General features: G+C 48.6%; 1 pseudogene; it reads right to left on the minus strand.

Moving 5' to 3' along the window:
• Positions 1-8,425: 8,425 nt before the first annotated feature.
• Positions 8,426-9,516, minus strand: LOC114700054 (annotated as a pseudogene).
• Between the last annotated feature and the right edge of the window lie 450 nt (positions 9,517-9,966).

Below are 9,966 nucleotides of genomic sequence, written 5' to 3' on the forward strand. Positions count from 1 at the left end.
GGCCCGCGCCGCGCAGTCCCCGCCGCCGCCGCCTCCGCCGCCGCCGCCGCGCGCAGTCCCACGCAGGCCCGGAGCTGTGGGCGGGCTGGCAGTGCGGCGCGGCCTGGCCTCGCCCGCCGGGGCTGCGCGGCCGTCGGGCCCCGGCCTGCTCGGGGCTGCGCGCGGCGGCGGCGCGGGCGGCGGCGGCGTCGGAGCGCGGCTGTGCTGGCTGCGCCCGGCGGCAAGCTGGGCCCCAGCGCTCCGCGGCCGCCCCCGGCGCGCTCGCCCGCCCCGAGCGGCCGACGCTGCGACCCCGGCTGCGGCCCGGGCCCCGGCTGCGAGCTGCGCGGCCGTCCCGGCGCCTCTTCAGCAGGGGAGCTGCACCGCAGCTGCCATGTTGCTACAAACTGCATCCTGGGAGGCATGTCCCTCTCAGGCGTTTCAAGAGGAGCGCTCGGAGGCTCGTCGGAGGCGGCCGGAACCCAGACAGCTCCATCTACAGCCGGTAGGAGCGAACAGTGAGGCGCGGGCCGCCGCGGCGCCGGACACGCCCTGAGCCCGTCGCGGCTCCCCGGCCCTCGCGGCTCACCTGGCGTCCTGGCGGCCCGGCGCCCTCGGGCCAGGCCGCGGCGGGCGGCGGCGGCGGCGGCGGCGGCGGAGCGGAATCCGGGGCGCGCGACCCGTGCGGCGCGCTGGCTCTGGAGGCGGGCCGATGGGCTCCGACAGCCTTCCGCCCGCGGCCGCCTGCGCGTCTCAAACCCAGAACCCGGTCGTTGGCTTTCAAAACCTGCGCTCACAAAGGGATCGGAGAGAGCCGTCACACCAGAGAAAGCCGGAGTTCATGTGACCAGCGCGGTGCAGCCCGGGTTCCAGGGACGCGGGCTGTGGATCTAAGGGGAGCGAGGGGTGGGGGTGGGAGTGCTTTGTGAAAAGCCTCAGTGTTGTTTTCGGCCAGAAAGGACAGAATTTCTGGAATCCTTGAGGGCACGGGCTGGAAGGGGCTAGACGGGCTTGCTTAGGAGGAAACTGAGGCCGAGCGGGGAGCGGCTTGCTGACCCCAAGTTGCTGTTTCGCCCCCGTGGACACAGTGCTCTTTCCAACCACGAGAGATGACCCTCTTTCCTGGACAGGTTCACTGAAACGCGTGTTTATTGGATGCCGAGGCTGGCAAGATCTGGGAACGGGATGAAAAGAGAAAAAAAAGTCTGAGCAGGTGCCCTGGTTAGAGTTAGGGATGAACCCCAACTGGAACCGAGAGGAAAAGGCGGAATAATTTTTTCACTTCATGAAACCTTCGGGATGTGTGGGTTGGAACAGGTCTTAGAAGGCAACCGGGCAATATACAGCTCTCGCTAAAAACGGAGACCAGGCCAGGGTCATCTCAATCTGCCCCCCCCCAAGTATGTCTAAGAATTGCCAATCATGTGTGCACCCACAAACAGTGCACACTGCTGGGCTCGATAGTCTTGAAATTTTACATACATGGTATTTATTCAGCCCACATCCTGTTGCAGCTTTTTGTTTTCATGGTGGATTATTGTTACTTTGAGATACAGCATGTGTAAACAAGTCTATTTGGTCTATTCATTTTAACCACTATATAGTATTCCATCAGCCTCTGAGGGGAAAGAAAACGCATCTGCTGCCAGGATGTCACATGCACATCACAGGCACACGTGGCTCATTGTGCTGTTCACCAGATAAGGACTGGTGGGTGGCAGGGGTACCGTCAACTCTCCCAGGCTTCAAACTGCTTACCAGAGATGGTGCCCACTTACCCTACCGCCTGGCAATGCATGACTTCCTGTTTTCATGTCCTGGCCGACGTTTACTGCTAAGTGACTTGGAAATTTCATCCAAAAGTTGAATGAGAAATGCAACTCCTTATTGTCATTTATATTTATTTTTATGTTGCCCTCATTAAAGAAATTGTCCTTTTATATTTCCAACACAAGCAGTTTTCTCACCCCATAAAGTTCTCTTCGTATCCTTTGCCTATTCTGTTGGTTGGTTGTTCTCCCATTGCTTTATAGTGTTTTATAAGAAACGCATCCTGGTTATTAATCCTATCGCCCACCAAACACTTACTGTAACTACTGCGCAGTTGCATTTACTTATTTATTTAATGCAGTACTGAGATCCAGGCTTTGTGCATGCTAGAGCGCTGCTCAGCCGCTGAGTTGCATATCCAGCCCTTAGTTCTTTAGTTTACATTTATTTATTTACTTACTTGTTTGTGTGTATGTGGGGGTGGGGGTGGGGATGGGCATGGGCTTGCATATGCCGCCAGCACCTGTAGAGTTGGCTTTCCCCTTTTATCTGTGAGTTCCTAGGTCATTAGGCTTGGTGAAGTACAGGATGGCATTTGAACATTTCAGTTTGTCTATACAGCATAGATCAGGACAACTGGCTTATTCATTAGTTCAAACCTTTACCATTTCTTAGTGTTGGGACTACCCAGTATCCTCTTGGCTCAGGCCTCTGGCAAGCTAGGCACGCACTCCCAGCCCTCTGCTCACTGTTTTGAAATACTCAATAAATCATAGCCACAGTTTACTCTGCTTGGCTGTAAGAATACTAAGATGATTCCAGTTATGGAATCTACAATCTTATGAGTTATTTTCTGCCTCTTACAGATGTTCAAAGATCTCTCTCTCCCTCTCTCCCCTGCCTTTTATAGGTTAACTATATTAGCATTTACTTTGTTGTTTTTGAGGCAGAGTCTTCCTCTGTAACAGGCTGGGCTGGAACGCAGTGCATGCCGGCTAGCAGTCAGCAGCTGTGTTCCTGCCTCAGCTTCCGAGTGCTGGGTCACAGCCGTGAGCTCCGTGAGCTAGCACCATGGCAGGTTCTCAGTCTAAAGTTACTGTTCGCTTTTCACCGTCTGCTTATTAGTTACACTTAACTTTAAGTAGTTGCCTTAAGTTATAGAGTATCCGGACAGGGTCTTTGTGCTGGTTAGTTTCTTGTCAACTTGACACAAGTTCCAGTCATTTAGGAAGAGAGGACCTCAATTCAGAAAAAGCACATCTATCACAGTGGGTCTCAACCTTCCTAACGCTGCGACCATTTAATACAGTACCCCATGTTGTGGTGACCCCCCAACCATAAAATTATTTTCCTTGCTACTTCATAACTGTGTTTTTGCTGTTGTTATAAATTGTAATGTAAATGCCTGTTTTCTGATGGTCTTAGGCCACCTCTGTGAAAGCATTGTTTGACCCCCTCCTCCAAGGGGGTCATGACCCATAGGTTGAGAACTGCTGCTAGCAGCTTGGCCTGCAGATAAGGCTGTGGGCATTTTTTTTTGGATAGATGATTGATATAAGTGGGCCCAGCCAATTGTGGGTGATGCCATTTCTGGGCAGGTGGTCCTGGGTTGTATGAGAAGGCAGACTGAGCAATCCACGAGGGGCGAGCAAGCCAGGAAGCAGCAGTTCTGTGTTTCAGCTCTCACCTCCAGGTTCCTGCCTTGAGTTCCTGCCCTGGCTTCCTTCTTCAGGTGCTGTTATGTGGTATAAACCAAATAAACTGTTTTGTTCCCAAGTTGCTTTTGGTCGTGGTGTTTATCATTGCAGTGAAGAGCAGACTAAGACCGTCTGGCTGTGTAACCCATTCCCTGGCGTCAACCGCACATCTTCCTGCCCCTGCCTCCTGAGTGCTGAGGTGAGAGGTGGGCACCATCACAGCACCACATCCACCCAGCTCCGCCTTTCATGTGAACTCCTTCGGATGGACTGGAGGCGAGGCGGGCTCAGCAGTTAAGAGCACTTGCTGTTCTTGCAGAGGATCTTTTTTAAAGTTGTATCTGGGGCTAGGAAGATGCTCAGTGGGTAAAGACATTTGCCCTCAAGCCCGATGACCAGTTTGATCCCTGGGACCCATATGGTGGGAGAGAGAACCAAGTCCCACAAGTTGTCCTCTGACCTCCACACGTGCCTCATGACACCCCGCCACCAAAAATAAACAAATGTGGAAAACTGTCCAGAAAATCATATCGCTACCTAATTTTTCTTTGCCATTATTCCCCAAACAATACCGTATAGCAAGTATTTGCTTATCCTTTGCATGCATTAGACATAACTAATCTAGTGATGACATACAGTACATGAGAAGGCACACAGAAGTTCTGATAAATACATTGTCATTTTAGATAAGAGCCTGAGCATCCGTGGGTTTTGGTACTCGGGGTTCTGAAACCAATCATCCCAGGTACCAAGTGATTAGCTCTGTAGGGTGCTGTGCTAGCTGAGGCCTCGGGTCCACTGGGACCTTGAACTATATTCCCTTTCACATCTTACAAGCATGTAGTTTTCTCTGTTTCTCAGCATTTTGTTTCTTATACTGGTGTGTTTGTTTCTGTAATGGTATGTGCTCTGTATTTTCCTCTTCAGGATTACCAACTATATATTTAAACATCAATGTTACATGTTCTGTAATCAGATGAAATTTTGTTATGAACTTTCCATAGAAAAGATTGCTCTGATGTGTGTCCAGACTGCCCGGAACTGGTCTGATCTCAGAAGCTAAACCAGGTCAGGCCTGGTTAGTACTTTAATGGAAGGGATGATTGCTTCCCCAAAATACTATTAAATATTTTACATTTTCTTCAACAAATGGCTGTTCTCTTTACAGAGTTTTTGTTTGGTTTAATTTTTTTTTGAGACAGGCCCTACTATGTATCTCTGTCTGCCCTGGAACTCAGTATGTAGACCATGCAGGCCTTGAACTCAAGAGAGCTGCCTGCCTCTGCAGAGATTAAAGGAATTCGCCAATATGCCTGGTTACAAAAACATTTTATAGGGTCATGATTATAGCTGGTGGTAAAATATTTGCCTAGCTTGTAAAATGTTCCAGGTCAAATTCTCAGTACCCCTCACACAAATTATGTATCATTTTATTATTTACTTTTTATTTTGGTGTATGGTGATTTTTTTTTTTAAGAGCAGTCTGAACAAAGTAGGTTATTTGAAATGTGCTATGTTTTGCTTTGCAACAGTGATGGTACTTTTTCTGAGACTGGGTCTTAAGTAGGTTGCCCTGGAACTTGCTTTGTAGATAAGAATGACCCTGAACTCCTCCTGATCCTGCTGTTTCCACCTCCCTAGTGCTGGGGTCACAGGTGTGCACCACCACACCCAGCTCTTGATTTTTTTTAAATGATTGAAAAAAAAGAAAAGAAAAGAAAACCTCTGGATAAAAGCTAACTATGCCTTTCAGGTTTTTTGTTTGTTTGTTTGTTTGTTTTTTTTTTTTTGTTTGTTTTTCAGCCTTGACTGTCCTGGAACTTGGTAGACCAGGCTGGCCTTGAACTCAAAGAGATGCTCCTGTCTCTGCCTCCCAATGTTGGGATTAAGGGGATGCTCCACAACCACCTGACTACCTTTCAGATTTCTTATAGCCTTATTAATTGACCAATTACTGAGAAAAGTATGTGAAAGTATCTCATTTTGAATTTTTTCTTACAGTTTTGTAAATTTTTTTGCTTTATGTATTTTTGAGGCCATGTTAGATACATTAAACTTATTTTCCCTTTGATACTGTGGCTTTTATATCCCAGTAGGTAGTGCCTCTGGTATCAAAGCCCGCTTTGTCTGGTAGTGTTTGCGCCCTGGCTTGTTGTTGGCTTATGTTGGTTAATGTCTTTCCTCCTCGTCCACTGATTAACTTGGAGGTACCCCACTTTTTAATTTCATGTGTTCCCAAAAGATGGGACAGAGCTTCAGGGGCATGATCACTGTCCAGGACTGGCCAATCACTGACTGTCCCCATCACACATACAGAGCAAATGTTGAGCCTAACATAGGTCATATGATCTTTATTAATCTCCTTCAGGAGTGGGCTTGCTTAAGACACAGAAACATGTTTTAGTGCAGGGTGGCTTCTAGCCCTTCCCAGCTCCCCTTGAGCCAAGGTAGTACATGAGCTACAGAAGAGTTCCAGCAGCTTCCTCACCCTCCTACAAAACAGCATCATGGATGCAGGGGCTGGTCTCAGGCTGGGCTCTGGGCTTCATGCCATAGGGTGAGATGCCTACGCCACAGAGAGGCAGGGATTTCCATCTACCTCTCTAGGACTGAGTCTCAACACCTTAGGGCCTCAGGGTGACCCCTGGATACCACAGTCAGGTGCTCACAGGCAATAATGGAGTCAAGCACATGACAAGTTGTGTATCCTCTGCTCCTAATTCCTGTGTAAATACTTTTGTGGTGGTATTGTGTTCCCCCAAATATTGTGCACCCTAATAAACTTGGCTGGGGTCAGAGACAGAACAGCCACTAGATATAAAGGCTAGAAAATGGTGGCACACACCTTTAATCCTAGCATTCCAGAGGCAGAAATCCATCTGGGATCTCTGTGTGTTCAAGGCCACATTGGAAACAGCCAGGCATGGTGACACACACCTTTAATCCCAAGAAGTGAGTCGTTAATCCCAGGGAGTGATGGCAAAAAACAGAAAGATATATAAGGCATGAAGACCAGAAACTAGCAGCATGAGGCTGGTTAAGCTTCAGGCTTTCTAGCAGAGCAGTTCAGCTGAGAGCCACTGGGATGAGGACACAGAAGCTTCCAGTCTGAGGAAACAAGACCAGCTGAGAGGTTGGCAAGGTGAGGTAGCTGTGGCCCATTCTGTCTCCCTGATCTTCCAGAGTTCACCCCAATACCTGGCTCAGGTTTGATTTTATTAACAAGACCTTCTAATAATTCATGCTACATACTTTTATTTTTTTCCCCTATCTATCTATCTATCTATCTATCTATCTATCTATCTATCTATCTATCTATCATCCATCATCTATCTATGGGACAGGGTCTCTCTATAGCCTTGCTGTCCAGGCTGACCTCTAGCTCACAGAGATCCACCCTCCTCTGCCTCTCAGGTGTGGGATTAAAGGTATGGGCCACTAGGACCAGCTCTGAGTAAACTCCTAAAGCCAGAAGAATGCTTTGTGAAAGTCTAGGCCGTGAGCTGGGTGTGGCGGCATCTGCCTTTAATCCATCTCTTTAGGAGGCAGAGGCAGGCAGATCTCTGAGTTACAGGCTGGTCAGGGCTAGTGATACCCTGTCTCAAAATTAAGTGTGGGCCAAAGTCTGAGCAAAGGAACTAAAGGAGGGAAAGGAGGCTAGGAGGGAAGGTGGGAGGAGGATTCTGCTGGGTCACCAGCGGCTGAGCCAGCCAGTTCTTTGCCGAATGTTTCACACTGAACCCTAAATACAATCTGACTCAGAGAAGCACGGTACTTTTCCTGATGAGAGCAAGTGACAAAATCTTTTGGCATTTTAGCAAGGTGTCGTTATGGTACCGAATAACCAGTGAGAAAGGAAGGTTTGACACAAATGCAGGAGCAGGGCAGTCACCAGAGAAAGGAAGACCCTTTAATGTTTCTGCCCCAGTGGGTTCAGGCTCCTGAAACTGAAAGCACAATTTGTTCTTCATCCAAAGAGCTTTCCTGCTTCATAGTGAAGGTTTGGATTTTCCTCTATCAGAAAAAAAAAAAAAAATGGTTTTAAAGGGCTGGAAAAACTGCTCAGCGATGAAGAGCATCTGCTGTTTTTCCAGAGGACACAAGTTCAATTCCCAGCACCCACGTCAGGAAGTTCACAACCACCCGTGACTCCAGCTCCAGAGAATCTGGCGCCTCAATTAGGCTTCTTTGGGTACCTGCATATGTGTGGCATAAACACATACAGATATGTACAGAAAAAGAAATAAAAATTAGTTAAAAAACAAAAACCATTTTTAAGTTAGGCATGGTGGCACACACCTTTAATCCCAGAACTCAGGAGGCTGAGGCAGGTGGATCTCTGAGTTCCATGCCAGCCAGGTTTCTATAGCTTGTCACAGGGACATACAGTGAAACCTTGTCTAAAAATAAAAACAAACAAACAAAACCCGCCAAGGCTTTAACACTAGTGCTCACTGAAGCAGCACATATACTAAAATTGGAATGATGCAGAGATTAGCGTGTCCTCTCAGCAAGAATGGCCCAAAAAGTTGTCTTAAGTTTTCAACTTCATTCACCTGTTTATTTTGTGTGTGAGGAGGCGTGTGTGAGAGGAGAGGACAGCTGCTGTGAGTTGGTTTTCTCCTTCCATTGTGTGGCTCCCAAGGCTCAGACTCAGTTCGTCATCCTCAGTGCGTCATCAGGCGTGGGACAAGTGCCTTCATCCAATAGATCACCTTGCTTACTCTTGCCTATTATTTTACTTTTGTGGTTACTTTCTCCTTTTTTTTCAATTAAACAGGTTTTCTTCCTTCCTCTGTGTGTGTGTGTGCGCATGCACTTTATTGACGGTATTCAAGAGAGTAGGGTTCCCTAAGCTCCTCTCCTGGGTGGTCCGTGATGGAAACTGGGAGAGGAGATACTCAGTTGAGACAGGGACTCCTCAGCAGCCATGGGCCTCCCTTGCTCTGTCCTTGCTGGGGTGAGTGGTCCAGGGCTTCTTACTCCTTGGAGGCCATGTAGGCCATGAGATCCACCACCCTATTGCTGTATGATTCGTTATCATACCAGTACCATACCAGGAAATGAGCTTTATAGAGTTGTCATTGAGAACAATGTCAATCCCAGCATCCAAGGTGGAGGAGCGGGTCTCCTTATTAAATTTGCAGGAGACAACCTGGTCCTCAGTGTAGGCCAGACTGCCCTTTAGTGGGTCCTCCCATGCCGGCTTCACCACCTTCTTGCTGTCATTATACTTGCAGCTTTCTCCAGGTAGCATGTCAGATTAAAGATGGGCATGTTAGGGGTGTAATACAGAAGGCCAAGCAGGTGAGCTTCCTGTGCATCCCTGGGATGACCTGCCCACAGCCTTGGCATCACCGGTGGATACAGGGATGTTTTGGGCAGTCCTATGACCATCACATCACAGCTTCCCAGAGGGGCCATCCACAGTCTTGTGGGAGGCAGTGATGGCATGGACTGTGGTCATGTGTCCTACAGTGCCAAAGTTGTCATGGGGGACCTTGGCTGGGGCGGGGGTGGGGGGTGGCTAAGCTGTTGGTGGCGCAGGACATTTCTGACAATCTTGAGTGAGTTGTCATACTTCTCACGGTCCCACACCCATCACAGACGTGGAGGCATCAGCAGAAGGGGCAGAGACGATGACCCTTTGGCCCCACTCTTCAAGTGGGCCCCAGCCTTCTGCATGGTGGTGAAGACATCAGTGGACTCGGCAACATACTCGGCACCAGCCTCACCCCACTTGGTGTTGGCGGGATCTCGTTCCTGGAAGATGGAGATGACCTTCCTGTTGATGACAAGTTTCCTGTTCTCAGCCTTGACTGTGCCTTTGAACTTGCCATGGGTAGAGTCATACTGGAACATGTAGACCCTGTAGTTGAGGCCAATGAAAGGGTCATTGATGGCAACAGTATCCACTTTGTCAGAGTTGAAGGTAGCCCTGGTAACCAGGTGCCCAATACGACCAAATCCGTTCACTTCAAGCTTCACCATCAAGTCTCAGGGACAAGGCTGGCACTGCAATGGCTTTCTCTAGAGGAGCCTGCCTGCCTGCTTTCCCTCCCTCCTCCTCCCTCCCTCCCTCCCTCCCTCCCTTTCTTTCTTTTAAGATAGGGTCTCACTATGTACCCCAGGCTGCCTGGAACTCAACAGCTCCTTCTGCCTCTGTCCCTGAGTGTTAGGATTGAATGCATACACAACCGTGCTCAGTGAAGCAGATTCTCTTCCTATTTTTTACCTCTCCTAGGAGCCATCCTACTGTTCTTTTAGTGGTGTGAATGAACATTTTAAATTGTATGGTTGACTTAGAACGTCTAAAACCTGCTTCCCTGGGTGCGGTAGCACATGTCCAATAATTCCAGCACTCAGTAGAGACAGAGGCAGGTAGATTTTTGTGAGTTTGAGCCCAGATTGGTCTACATAGTGAGTTCCAAGCTAGCCCATGTTACATAGACTCTGTCTCAAAGAAAAAAAAAAATGAAATTGGTATCTGTCTTTTTGTTTCTTTTTAAAAATTTAATTT

The sequence above is a fragment of the Peromyscus leucopus genome, chromosome 3 (assembly GCF_004664715.2).
Source record: "Peromyscus leucopus breed LL Stock chromosome 3, UCI_PerLeu_2.1, whole genome shotgun sequence".
Lineage (NCBI taxonomy): Eukaryota > Metazoa > Chordata > Mammalia > Rodentia > Cricetidae > Peromyscus > Peromyscus leucopus.